Consider the following 14,859-nt stretch of genomic DNA (forward strand, 5'->3'; position numbering starts at 1 on the left):
TTGACAAGTTGGAGACATGGCACAGGGTAGTAAGGCAAACACACACACGATAACAGGGAGTTACTATCGCTTCCTACCCATTAGCACAGAGGCGCTGATTTCCATCAACTTGTCACCCTGCAAAGTCAATAGCTCAACCCTGAAGGAAGGAAGGATGGGACAGTTAAGAGCTGATGAACAGGGAGGGAGAGAGGAAAGATCGGAACTTCAGCTGGGCAGAATGAAAACTCTGGCTTCTGATTCAGCACTGACTTGGGCAGTTCATACAACCACCAATCATGCTCAGTCTGTTTTCTCACCTGTGTGGCAGAGGTATCATCCACCTGGCATGGTTGAGAGAGCCGATGTGACGGAAATATTCACAAACCTGAGGGCCGAGGCAGGGCACAAAGGTGAGAATCAGGTTGAAAGCAGAGTTGTGCCACGGCCCAGAACAGTGCCTGGCATAAAGGGGGGTCATTCAATAAACATTTGTTGGAGGAATGAACAGCTGAATCAACAAAAAATAGCAAGTACTTCTGCAAGATTCATCTGAAATAAATTAGATTGGACCTTAAGAAAGTAGGTAATAACAAAAAGAAATTTAATACCCATGAACAAAGCAGCATGCTGTCCTGGTTCTTTATAGCTTCCCTGAGCTGGCTGGAAAGAGTTTGCGCCCATTGGGTCATTGCTGCAGGCCGCTCAGAAGGCTGCTTTGGAACTAGCTCAGACACTGCCTTTACCATCTCAATGATTTAATGCTCCCTTTTGAAAGTAACTACAATGTACAGAAACAAAAAATCTGGCAAATATTTTCAACACGCAGGCCCTTTCCTGCCACCCTACCACATGGAGAAGCCTCCTTCAGACCACGGGAGACCTGCCCCCTGCAATGGCGGGCGAGCCCTTCTCCCATGCATATGCCAGAGCCACAGGGCTGCTGCCTGCCCCCCTGCTGCCCTAACCCCTGCCACCTCTCCTCTGGGCTTCGACTCTTCACACACAGCGAAGACCTGACCAACCTTCGCCATTCCTCATTTCTATGTTCTGTTTAGATTTTTCTTTTCCTAATTCTCTCTCCTCTGATTCTTTATCAAAGAGCAGTCTTGGTGTCCGACACCTGACTTCTCCCTACTCCTTACTGCCAGCAGTCTGGATACCCGCACTGAGATGCCTATCACTCAGCAGGCCTCGGTTTCTCCCGAGAAAATCTTTTAAGGGGCTGGACCACTGAGTCCTCGCTCTCATGATTCAAACAGTTATTGCTCTCAGCCCAGGAATATGACCATGGGAACTTTCACTTGTTTTCTTCTGGAAAGGAGTCCTTTCATAACAACAGAGTCCTTTGGTGCAGGACTGCACCAGCATCTGGGTGGGCTAAACATCTGGGTTGTTTCATTATGGATAATAGGCCTAATATGATAATGTATGTTAGCAACCAGGAAAAGAGAAGACACCAAGCCAGCTTGAAGCTGTGTGGTGTGCTAGCCCTGGCTCTCCTGCTGCCCTGGGGGTGGTGCCCATTGGTCAAGGGCCTTGACCTTGCAGCACCTGATCTGAACCTGGGCAAGGACCTCTGAGGTCGTGTACATGTCAAAGGTCTACGAGGCTCTGGGGACCAATGTTTGGCACAAGATCTGGAGTTCATAGATGGAGAGCAAGCAAAAGATCTGGTCCACTCACTCACACGGAATAATCACAGCTAAGCTTTGTGGGCCCACTGGATGCCAGGCCCTGTGCCAAGGTATATATATATATATATATATATATGTATGTGTGTGTGTGTGTGTGTGTATGTGTGTGTGTGTGTGTGTGTGTGTGTGTGTGTGTGTGTGTGTGTATAGTCTTCTTTAATCCTGACATTAGCCCTATGAGGCAGGCACGGATATTAGTCCCATTTTACAGTAGTGGGAACTGAACTCAGTGTGGTTAACCAACTGGCCTAAGGCTACAAGTTAAATGGCACAGCTGGATCATGCAGCCTAGATTGCCAGCTGAACTCCTCCCAACAGGCTATGGCCTATATTGACACTCACACACAATGGTTCTTTACAAAACAGCTTGTTGGGATCATACAATAATAAAAGCCACTGACCCCAAAACACCAAGTGGTAAGTCAAGTGAGATTCTACTGATTTCTTTAGAAAATATTACCTTTCAAACCCCAAGGACTGTGCATGCACATCCCCAGGTTGGGCTGCAATCTCACATTGACCAGATGGTACCTTCCGGTCAGCTCCCATGATGAATTCGGGACTCTGGAGTTTATTATGGTCCCTGTCTAGTGATGTCTTCAGCCCTACCCAAGAACAGGCCACACAAGCTTGCTGAAAGATCCATTTTTTCCCAGCAGAAGGAAAAACCACAGACTCCGCTCCCTACCCAGATTTTATCTCCTGCTCCAAGAGAATTGGGAGAAAACAAAACATTTTCAAGGCAAATGGCAACAAAATTGAATGTGCGAGTTACCGAGGGTGCAGCCTTTAAGCAGCCCTGGGAGGACCTTTCTGGAAGGCAGGAAGCTCTATGTCCCTGTCCTCCTGCCCCTGTCAGAGTCACACTGGTTCCAAAATCAGGATCAGAGCAAAAGATGGAAGCCAGCTGTGAGAGGGGGATGTGAAAGCCAGCAACTCACCCAAGGCTTCCACACAGCCCTGGGGGTGGCAGCCTTTTAGAAACCCCTCCTACAATGCCTCTGTAGCAACTGGTGCTTCTGTTGCTTGGTCATCTCTCAGGTCCACCTCCTAGAGGGTTTGTGCTTCCATTACTGGGCCTGAGACTTATCTCCTAAGTTCCATCAAAGTCAGAGACTGCACTTTCAAGGACATCTTAAGCACAGCCAAGAAACGGTGGGCCAAGATCCTCTGAACCCTCATGAGCTAGGCTGGCATCTCTGTGGAGCATGGGTGGTCTACCAGGGGCCTGTGGCCCTGGCACAAGACATGATTGGAAGCCTGACCTGCCTGGTTGTTGGAGTTGCGTGTGATCTTCTTTCTAACCAAGTCCTTGAGGACAAGAACCTGGACTCACACATTTGTGCCCCCAGTTCCCTCCCTCCCAGTGGCTAGCCCAATGACATCCGTCCTGTCACTTACTGTTCTTACCACACTCAAAGCCCCTCCCAAGGAAAACTGTCTCAACCGCAGACCCAGTTAAAAGGGTAGCACTAGGCAGCCATACTCTGTTCCCTGTGCCTTCTCATGACCACAGTGAATTGGATCAGGGAGCACACATGACTCAAAGGCAACAAATTCAAAGGCTCTCCAGCGACATGTCCTAAGAGATGAGCTCAGTCAACTGGAGTCTCTGTTTTACAAATTTAAACTAAAAAAAAGCTGCCAAGTGCACGAACCTGTTTGTCCCAGATCTGAGACTCAGAGGAAGCATTAATATAAGACTCCAGAGAGGCTTAGACCCTCAGAGAAGACCTCACTTATGAGGAAGCAGAAGCCATGAGACAGAGAAACTTTCAGGGCTGAGGGGACACAGCCAACTGGCGGTGACAGTGGTGGGTGAACCAAGACGACATGGGGGAGAATTGAAGGTGGAACTGAGTGTCGCTCAAGGTGGAGGGATAGTGAAGAGGAGGAACCAGAGCCGGAGCAGGAACAGGGTTGCCGGGAGCCAGGTGCCGGGAGCCAGATGCAATGCCGGCTTCTGGGTTCCTACCAAGTCTGCCGTTCTCTGCATTCTGCCAGATCTCTGCCATCCCCCTTTCCCCTCAAGCGACCTCATCCATCAAGCTTGACTGATAAAGACTGACCTTGGAGCCAAGGATACCCGTGAGAACAGCTGCGGGAGCCTGCACTGGGGGGCAGTTACTTCGGCCTCCAAAGCCTCAGACCCACAGCACTTGTGCTCTCTGCCTGGCTATGCTCTCTCCCAGTGCTCCAGTGCTCCCAGGCCCTGTCATTGCTCTCTCTGCCACACACAGTCTAGCACAGGCTGAGACTCAATTCTGATAACACAGGTGTCCCCCCAGCTCACAGGCTTCTCTCCTAGGAACTCGACAAGTACAGCCGATTGGCAAACGATGCTGGTAATGAACAGACATGCAAGAAGAGAGATCTATGGCCTTACGAAGAGGGCTTGCATCCCAACCAGACTAGATATTTGGAGATTAAAATTGGCTATTGTCCAATACGTTTTTTTTCAATTTATTTTTTAATACAGAGATACGACACAGAATAATGTGCTGCTTCTCCCCAGAATTTGATACAGTAGATCTTTACCATATATATCACTCAATTATATTGTTATATATCCTCAACAGCACTTCCGGCAGGCAGCATGCCTGTGTTTTATAGTCCTTTTTCACCCTGTATCATAAATTATGCATTGTGTACTGCAAAAAGATAAATATGCGCATATATGTATGTATAAACACACACACACACACACTTAGATACCTATATACTCAGGAAGAAGAGCAATGGCTCTGGCACACGATGCTGACAAGAGCCTTAGTTGCCAACACAGAGACAGGATTAAACAGGTGATGCCAAGAAAATGGATATGATTTCCCACAATCTCACAGATCTCCTTCAGAAAGCTGCACCTCTGATAGCCAATGTGGAGTGGGCATTTTGCTTTGATGATGCTGAATCCTAAAATTTAAGTGTGCCATGTATTTGTGTGTGTGTTCATACATACACATATAGACAAACATAAATATATATATACATTTATATATATACACATTTATATATATATATATATATATATATATATATATATATATACACACACACACCTACACATTTTCACATCACATATAATCTAACAAGGCAGAACTGTTTTTTTCCATAAATAAAAATGATTTATTAATTCCTATAGGGGACAAAAGGTAAATTGCGTCCTTCGGCTACAGAGAAGAAGCCTTGCTGCTAAAGCAAGCAGTGATACATTGAATTCATTTTGACACAGCGCATGAGAGCAGAGCCTAGCAGCAGTAAACTCTGAATGCAGTTGGTCCTGCATCCATCTATATGTCCAGCGCTTGTTGGAGGAGCTGCTAGTACTTGCTTTAACATTTACGGTGAGCTGAATTCTTCCTATAACTTGCAGGTGGAACTGGGTTCTAGTAAACCTGTGTCCAGCCACTCATGTCTGCAGACAACAAGGACATGAGCATCTAAACACCCTGTCTATTGGCAAACAAAAAGTAGGAATGGATTGTTCCACTTTTAGTGATGAGTAAAGGATTTAAACCCAGCAGGAAGCTTGGGGCCAGGGAGAAAGGATGAGTGTAGGGCTGGTATTTGCACATAAAGAGAATATCATATCAGAAAATAGCCCATTTTAGGATTGAGAAGAAAATTTATGAAAAACTCTGCACCTCGGGGGCATTCAAAAAGTCATGGTTTCTGAGAAAGAAGCAGAAATTCATAGCGGAGGAAGAGGTAAAAAGACAAGAGAGTAAATCAAAAACTCAATAGAAAGGGATGGAGGGCAAAGTGAAGTCTAATATGAGGTAGGTTAAAAAAAGGGAGATTTCAAGAAGCCAAAAGTGAATGTGTATAATTAACACCCACATAGGAGCCAGTAAAGAGCAGAACTGAAATGATACAAAACTAAATCAGCAATGCAGAAGATGAAGAAGCTTTCTAAGAGCACAGAGAAGAGAGAGAACAGAGGAGAAGGACAGGCAGTAGAGATCCATGTACACAGGTAATCCAGAAAGACAAACCAGAATGAATAATTAAGACATAGTTGATGAAATTTTTTCTAAAGATAAAAGCCCAAATAAAAATGCTCACTATGTTCCAGAAGGAAAAAAAATTGTAAGAAATATATACCTATACTTTCTAAATAAAACATGTGAGGGACAAAAATAAAGTACAAGTGGTTCCGGGATTATAATAAGAAAATAAAGAACAAGGAACAGATTTTTTTGCAAGGAAATAAAATCAGGGCTCCCTTAGATTTTTTATTCTAAAACACAAAATACTGGAAAATGATGGAGCAATGTCTATATAGTTGTAAGGGTAAATAATTTTATTTAAGATGTTTTCTTTCATGTATAAAGTTTTATTTTCTTGGATATGCAGCATTTCAGATCATAGAATATTCATGCACTCTTCATTCAAAAGCATTGCTTGAAAATATTAGAATTAAGACAATTAACCTAGAAGAAAAAGTTAATATCTCTTGAAACCATAAAAGAATCCTTATTAAGTCATGTGACTAAATAAACAACAGATAAATCTAAATATATGCTATTACATTGGTTGATGAAAAAACGGTCAACATATTTTTTTAACTGAATATTGACTTACAATATTATATTGGCTTCAGGTGTACAACACAGTGATTTGATATTTTTGTGAATTTTACTCTGTTTAAACTTATAAAATATTGGCTATGTTCCCTGTGCTGCACATTACATCTGTATCTTTATTATTTTATACCTAGAAGTTTGTAACTCTTAATTCCCTTCCCCTTTCTTGCCCTTCCTCTGACCCCTCTCCACATTGTTAACCATTAATTTGTCCTCTGTATCTGTGAGTCTATTTCAGTTTTGTTCCAATCATTTGTTTGATTTTTTAGATTCCACATACAAGTGAAAACATACAGTATTTATCTTTATCTGTCTGACTTATTTCACTCAATATAATACCCTCCAAGTTCATCCATGTTGTTGCAAATGGCAACATTTCAATACATGTACTCCAATGTTCACTGCAGCACTCTATACCATAGCCAAGACATGGAAAAAATCTAAATGTCCATTGACAGAGAAGTGGATAAAGAAGACATGGTACATATACACGACAGAATATTATTCAGCCATCAAAGGGAAAGAAATACAGGCATTTGCAGCAACATAGATGGACCTAGAAATTATCATGCTAAGTGAAGGCAGTCAGGCAGTGAGACACCAACATCATATGTTATCACCTACATGTGGAATCTAAAAAAAAAGGACACAATGAACTTCTTTGCAGACCATACACTGACTCACAGACTTTGTAAAACTTATGCTTTCCAAGTGAGACAGGTTGGGGGGGGGATGGTCTGGGGATTTGGGTTGAAAATGCTATAAAATTTGGTTGCGATGATCATTGTACAACTATAAATGTAATAAAATTCATTGAGTAATTAAAAAATAAGTAAAGGCAACATTTCATTCTTTTTGATGGATGAGTAATATTTCATTATATATATAATATATATACACCATATCTTCTTTATCCATTCATTTATTGGTAGACATTTAAGTTGCTTCCTACCTTATTATTTTTGTAAATAATCTTGCTATGAACATTGCAGTACATATATCTCTTCAAATTAGTAGTTTCATTTTCTTTGGATATATACCCAGGAATGGAATTGCTGGATCATATGATAGTTCTATTTTTAATTAGTTTTTGGCCATGCTTGAGGTATACATAAGTTTCTAGGTTAGGGATAAAATCCATGCAGCAGCAGTGACCTGAGCCACAGTAATGACAATGCTGGATCCTGAACCGCTAGTCCACCATGGAACTCCTACATTTAATTTTTTAAGGAGCCTGCACACTGCTTTCCACAGTGGCTGTACCAATTTACACTCCCACCAATAGTATACTAGGGCTTTCTGTTATCCATATCCATGCCAACATGTATTATTTGTTGTCTTTTTGACAATAGCCATTTTGATGTATATAAGGTAAGATCTGACTATGGTTTTGATATCATTTCCCTGGTGATAAAGATGTTGAGCATGTTCATGTATGAAAAAAAATGCCTAATCAGGTCTTCTGCCCAATTTTATCTATTTATTTACTTATTTTTGCTTTTTTTTTTTTTTAAGGGCCACACCTGTGGCATATGGAATTTCCCAGGCTAGGAGTTGAATCAGAGATGCAGCTGCTGGCTTATGCCATAGCCACAGCAACACTAGATCCTTACCCACTGAGGTCAGAGATTGAACCTACATCCTCATGGATGCTTATTGGGTTCATTACCACTGAGCGAACTCCTTTTGCCCAATATTAAATCACGTCATTTGTGTTTTCGATATGAGCTGTATGAATTCTTTCTATATTTCAGATATTAATCCCTTATCTGACATACCATTGGTAAATATCTTCTCCCATTTGGTAGGTTGTCTTTTTGTTTATTAGTAGTTTACTTTCTGTGCAAAAGACTTTAATTTTGATTAGGGACGTTTCATTTATTTTTGCCTTTGTTTCCCTTGCCCGAGGAGACACAACCCCCAAGATATTACTAAGACCCATGCCAAAGAGTGCACTGCCTATTTTTTCTTCTAGGAGTTTTATGATTTCTGGTCTTACATTTACGTTTAGATCTTTAATCCATTTTGAGTTTATTTTTGTATATAGTATGAGGAAATGTTCTAGTTTCATTCCTTTACATGCAGCTGTCCAGTTTTATCAAGAGCATTTATTAAAGAAACAGTCTTTGTTCTATTGTATACATTTTTCTCTTTTGACATAGATTAACCATATGTGTGTGGGGTCTATTTCTGGACTTTTCATTCTCTATATCTGTTTTTGTGTCAGTACCATACTGTTTTGATTACTGTAGCTTTGTGATATAGTTGTAAGCCAGGCAGCATGGTATTTCTGACTTTGTTATTTTTTTTCAAGATTGCTTTGGTGAAGAGTTCCCACTGTGGTGCAACAGGATCAGTGGCATCTCTGTGGCACCAGGACATAGGTTTTATCTCTGGTATGGAAAAGTGGGTCAAAGCATCCAACATTTCTGCAGCTGTGGTATAGGTCACAACTGCAGCTCATATCTGATGTCTGGCCTGGGAACTACATATACCAGAGGGTGGCCAAGAAAAAAAAAAGATTGCTTTTGTGGTTTCAGACAAATTTTAAGATTATATGTTTTAGTTCTGCAAAAAATGTCATAGATATTTTGATAGGGATCGCATTAAATCTGAATATTGCTTTGGTCAGTACAGACATTTTAACAATATTAATTCCTCCAATCCATAAACATGGGATGGTTCTTCATTTATTTATATTGTCCTTAATTTCCTTCTTTCCTTTTGAAAGGAAAGACTCCAGAATTTTAACAAATCAATTTGGCTCCAAATCCCTAATAATACTAGAAACTAAAAAGCAGAAGAGAGATAGGGAAAGAAACCAGAAACAGAAAGGAGTTTAAAAATTTATTTAAATTAATTAATATTTAAATTCAAAAGACATTATTTGAATGGATTACAGAAAGATGAATTTAAAATGCTTCAAAAACTTAAAGTGTACCCTGTGTGAAATTTAAGAACAGGAAACATACTGGTGACAGTGTAGAGCAAAGCGAACCCTCCTACACTGCGAATATGCATTGGTGCAGTCGCTGTGGAAAATAATATGTACTGTCACAAAAAACTAAAATTAGAAGTAACTTACAATCTACCAACCCCACTTCTAAGTATATACTCAAAGGAATAGAAGACAGAATCTCAAAGAGATATCTACACTCTCACGTTCATTGCAGCATTAGTTACAATAGTCAAGATACGGAAATAATCTATGTGTCCATCAGTGGATGAATGAATAAAGAAGATGTGGTGTATATACACAATGGAATAATATTCATCCATGAGAAAGAAAAAAAACATGCTGTTTTCAACAACTTGGATGAATCTTGAAGACATTGTGCTAAGTGAAAAAAGTCAGACAAAGAAAGACCAATGCTGCATGATATCACTTACATGTGAAATCTAAAAAAGCTAAACTTAGAGAAACAGAGAGCATAGTGGTGGTGGTGGTTACCAGGGATTGGGGGGGGGGGGGCGACAGAAGGAGAAATGGGGAGATACTGGTCAAAAAGCACAAACTTCTAGTTAATAAGGTCTCTAAGTTCTGGGGACCCAAAACACAGCATGGTGATTATAGCTAATAATACTGTATTATATACTTGAAAATTGCACAAGAATTGATCTTAAATGTTCTCACCACAAAAAAAGAAATGCTAATTATGTGATGGGATGGGGGTATTGGCTAATATTATGTTGGTAATCATTTTGCAATATATAAATGTACCAAAATCAACCCAGGGTACACTTTGAACTTACCAGTATTATACGTCAATTACATCACAATAAAACTGGGGGGAATTACATTGTAGAAGAGTAAAGAAAGACATTCAAGCTTTACTGGTAAACAGGAATAAAAATTACTGGGAGTTCCCATCATGGCTCAGTGGTTAACGAATCCGACTAGGAATCATGAGGTTGCAGATTCAATCCCTGGCCTTGCTCAGTGGGTTAAGGATCCGGCATTGCTGTGAGCTGTCGTATAGGCCAGTGGCTGTAGCTCCGATTTCACCCCTAGCCTGGGAACCTCCATATGCCACAGGTGTGACCTTGAAAAGAGAAAAGACAAATAAATAAATAAATAATAAATAAATAAATAAATAATTTTTTAAAAACTACGAAAAGAATATATGAAATAAAACACAAAAATAAAATAATGATTGTCCATTGAGTAAAATATAAAAAACAAAGACAAAAGAAGCATAAATACAGAAAACAAAATAAACTGAAAGAAGTAATTCCAATCACAACATATATAATAAACATAAATAAATGAAATACCCTTGCTATAAAATAAAAGCCTTAGATTGGCTCAACAAATAATATCTTGTATTTTTAAAAAATAATCAAAACATATAAAACAGAAAGATTACAAGATGGACAAATAAAAATCAGTGCTTAAACGTAGTATGCACTCCATAAATATTTGCTGGATAAATAAGTATCAGAAAAACCATTTTACGAAAAAGCAGGGCTGTTAATAACAACATCAGACAGAGAGTAGATATGCTGGCAAAGAGTATTTAAATAGTTCAGTATATTGGGGAAAAAAAGGAGTTTCCTAGCTGTTTACAAAGTAAGTGATCACTGACACAAATGTGAGAAGTAAAACACAAAAACTGAACACTATAGCTTCATTTCATGAATATTTATGCAAAGAAAAAACCCTACGGAACATATCATGACCAAGGGGCACCAATACTAGGAATCTGGTGATTATTTGGGGGGAATGGATATCATATTCCTGGTAATAATAGCAGTAACAGCTCACGGCCAATACTGACTGAGAACTATTATTACCCCAATTTAAAAGTGAGGAAACTAGGACACACAAAGATTAAGAATTTTGCCCAAAACCCCACGTCTAGTAATTGAGGATGCCAGAATCTTTACCGAGGAATTTAGATCTAGAACCACATTCTTAATGTCTTTGCTAACATACTGACAGTCCAAAGGTGAGAAAATACTTCATAGATGTAGAAAAGGCACATGACAAAGTTCCCAAATCATTCCTACTGTAAAGTTGCTACTGAAAAGTATGAATATGATGCCTGCTCTACATGATAAATACTACTGTCCTCAAAATACCAACCAACATTTTCAACGATGAATTACTTAGGGGCATTGCCTTTGCTTTTAGAATTAAGACACTTGCATAGTATATGTTATGATTTTGTTTCCAGCAAAGTCTAGTCATGGCAATTAGACAAGAAAATAAAATAGCAGTTAAAAAAAACTTAGGAAAGCAAACTAATCTTCTTTTCTGGAAAAAATCTGCAATTCACAAAATTACTATTAGAAATTATTAAGAAGTAATAGAGTAAAAGTAGTAAAATGAAAATATTAAGCAGTAAGGCAACTGTTTATGATATAGATTAACAGATAAACAGATATAATGGCCAAAAAATACAGTTTACAACAGCAATCAGAAATATAAAATGACTATGGAATGTGCAAAACCCATACAAAGAAAAGGACAAGAGTTTATTGAGAGAAATAAGAGACAACGAAATGGAATTTTGTAAAAATTTTAATTATCTCTACATTAACCTATATTAACACAATTTCAATAAATCTCCAACAGGGGAACATAAAAAAGATTATTCAAATGCATGTGGAAAACATTCACGAAAAATATTTTGAAAAGGCAGTATGGAGTGTGCTGATCCAACATTGAACTGCATTGTAAAACTAGGGAAACTAAAACAGTAGAGCAGGGGAGTAGCAACAGACAGATCAAAATAAGAGACTAAGACATCCAGGAAGAAAAACTTATACATGATAAGGGTGCCATTTCCAAGCAAAAAGAAAGGCTTATTCCATTCAATTTACAGAGTTGGTTGGGACAACTAGTTAACCACATGGGAGGTAATTAGATCTCTGCCTCACAGCAAACATTAAATTCAAGGTAAATGACTAAAAAACAAGGTAAAAACTGGCATCATAATAATGTTAGAAGAAAGTACAACTTAACATTTATGTCATCCGTGGTTTGGGAAGGACTTCCTAGCAAATAAGCAAATGCAGATACTATTTTTAAAAAATGAAAAATTTGACTAAATAAACATTTAAAAAACCCTTTTTTTCTGCCAAACCTATCAAAAAAGAAATTCAAAGGCAAATGGCAAATTGGAAAAACATTTGAAAATATATGCTGAAAAGTCAATGTCTTGAATACATTAAAATATTATTTTACAAATCAGTAAGAAGAAGATAAAAATATGTAAGTAGAAGAAAGGCAAAGGAACAGTCAAGCTGATGGGAAATCCATACAAGGGCCTGATAACTAGACGAAGACAAGGTTCACTGTCACCAGCAATCAAAGACAGGCACATTAAACCAGGAAACCATTTTTATCCTATCAAATTAGGAAAGATTTTTTAAAAATATTAACACTTAGCAAAGGACAGATAAGAGGAAAATGGCATTATGTTTAATTTCTGCTGGAGATGTGAATTAAAATAACCTTTCAAAATGGCAATTTGACATTATGTTTCTAAAACTCTCCAGCTCTACATACCTGATGCTCCAAGTCTAACAATTTCCCTACTAAAACTCTACATTAAGGATAAAATTGGCAACACACAGAGGAGGATGTGAGGACAAAGACACAAAACACTTGTTGCTCTAACCTGTGCATAGGAAAGAAGCCTGATGGGATGTACATGCAAACAGCAGTGGTGTTTCATGTCCAGATGGTAGTTTAAAAATATTTTTATGCGCTTTGTTGTATTTTCCAAGATGACTACAATGCAGATATATCACTTTGGAAAACAAACAAAAAGCTCTCTCAAAGCTCAATTATAAGGATTGTTATGCCCTGACCACCAAAGGAGGCAACACAATTACTAATAATCTTTGTATGTGGTTAGTCCTTTTTTGAGTCTTTCATCAAACCAGAGAGAGAAGAAAGACTGTTATTAGCACACTTTACAAATAAAAGTACTGAGACCTAGAGAGAATACAGCATTTTCACAAAATCAAGCTCTAGGTTCTGAGGCTCACTTAGCAGGTAGGGACCAAGGCGCCCCAAGCAAGGATGGGGTCCTCATTTCACCTCTGTCCCTAACATTCCGTTGCTTGTCTATACCATTTAACACTGTTTATGGCACCGTCGAAAGGCTACCATTTGTTTGCATTGTTGTAAAAACCCACAATGCAGCTCTGTTCCAGAACTTCCCTTCTCTGAGCCAGAATATGCCACCGCTCCCTGGACCCACAGTGACGAAGTGGGCACCAACAGTCTCCCTATGGCTGGCTCCCTCCCACATATGCACCCCAGCACCCGGGACCTGTGAGGAGGTTAGCTGACCTCAGGAAGCCTGTGCGGGGTAGCGCCTTGGGGCTCTTGTGTCGCCAGTCCCCAAGGACCATGTTTCCTGCAGGCGGCTTTCCCCAAAGGAGCAAAGGACAGCCCAATGGCCATGGCCGTTTGCAGGTGCTGGGCGGCCACATGCCTTTCAGAGCAGGGCAATGGCAGTAATAACACTGCATGCGTCCCTCTGCTGCTTTTCATGCAATAACTAGCTATGCTTTTCAACCAGATATTATCCTTCCTTCCCCAGCAAGCTGCCTTTTATAGAGAATGTTGTTGTTTAGCAAGAATCATTTCTGCTCTAAGAGGCGCAGTCAGGAACAAGAATTCAAAAATAAGTCATCTCTAAGATCTTCTAATCAGAAGGAGAGGGCGCAGGGCCAGCGACCCCACTAGTCACATACATTCATTCTGGGTCTAATTACGACACTTAGGCAGGAGATGTGGGTGTTAGCCCCGCCAAGGGGAGCTACAGAAGATTGAGAGTAAATTTTCTATAGAAAAAAATTACATAAAATGACTTGGGGTAAACAAGCAGCTAAATTAGACTGTGGGCACCACTTCATTAAAAAAAAAAAAAAAGTAACAATATAAACCAGATGTACATGAAAAGACCCTGGAAGGAAATAAACCAAAGAGGCGATAGGAAGAGGCTGTCCATATTTCTTCTCTCAATTTTCCTTTTCCTCTCCTTCACTCGTCTCTCTTCTCCTCTGCTTTTCTCTCCTCTTTCTCCCTCCCTCCATCCTTCCCCATTTCCTGCTTGCAATGTGACTGTATTACACACGTACTTAAAAATACATACAGACTTGGAGTTCCTGCTGTGGCGCAGAGGAAACGGATCCGACTAGGAACATGAGGTTACAGGTTTGATCCCTGGCCTTACTCAGTAAGTTAAGGAACCAGCGTTGCCGTGAGCTGTGGTGTAGGTTGCAAATGCAGCTTGGATCTGGCGTTGCTGTGGCTATGGCGTAGGCCTGCAGCAACAGCTCCGATTAGACCCCTAGCCTGGGAACCTCCATATGCCGTGGATGCAGCCCTAAAAGGACAAAAGACAAAAAAAAACAAAAAACAAAAAACATACAGGCTTTGAGGGGAAGACAGCGTCAAGGCTGATGGGCAGGAGCTACTCAGATACTAGACCTCAAAGCAGAGTCCCGGGCAACAGAGCAGGTGCTGTGCCTGCATCTTTCCCTGCAGCCCTGCAGACCTTTGCATGGCCTCAAGGAAGCCATTCCAGTCGACTAGCCCACATTGGGTGCAGACTCCATGTGCTGGGGCAGCACCA

General features: G+C 40.0%; 1 protein-coding gene across 3 annotated transcripts in view; it reads right to left on the minus strand.

Annotated features, from left to right (window-relative positions):
* FSTL4 (follistatin like 4) overlaps positions 1-14,859 on the minus strand; it is a 725,863-nt gene that overhangs the window by 325,329 nt on the left and 385,675 nt on the right. The window lies entirely within an intron of this gene.

The sequence above is a fragment of the Sus scrofa genome, chromosome 2 (genome assembly GCF_054392235.1).
Source record: "Sus scrofa isolate SSC_HxYL_T2T_F1_AM1 chromosome 2, Sscrofa_HxYL_maternal_Yorkshire_Landrace_v2.0, whole genome shotgun sequence".
NCBI classification, from domain to species: Eukaryota; Metazoa; Chordata; class Mammalia; order Artiodactyla; family Suidae; genus Sus; species Sus scrofa.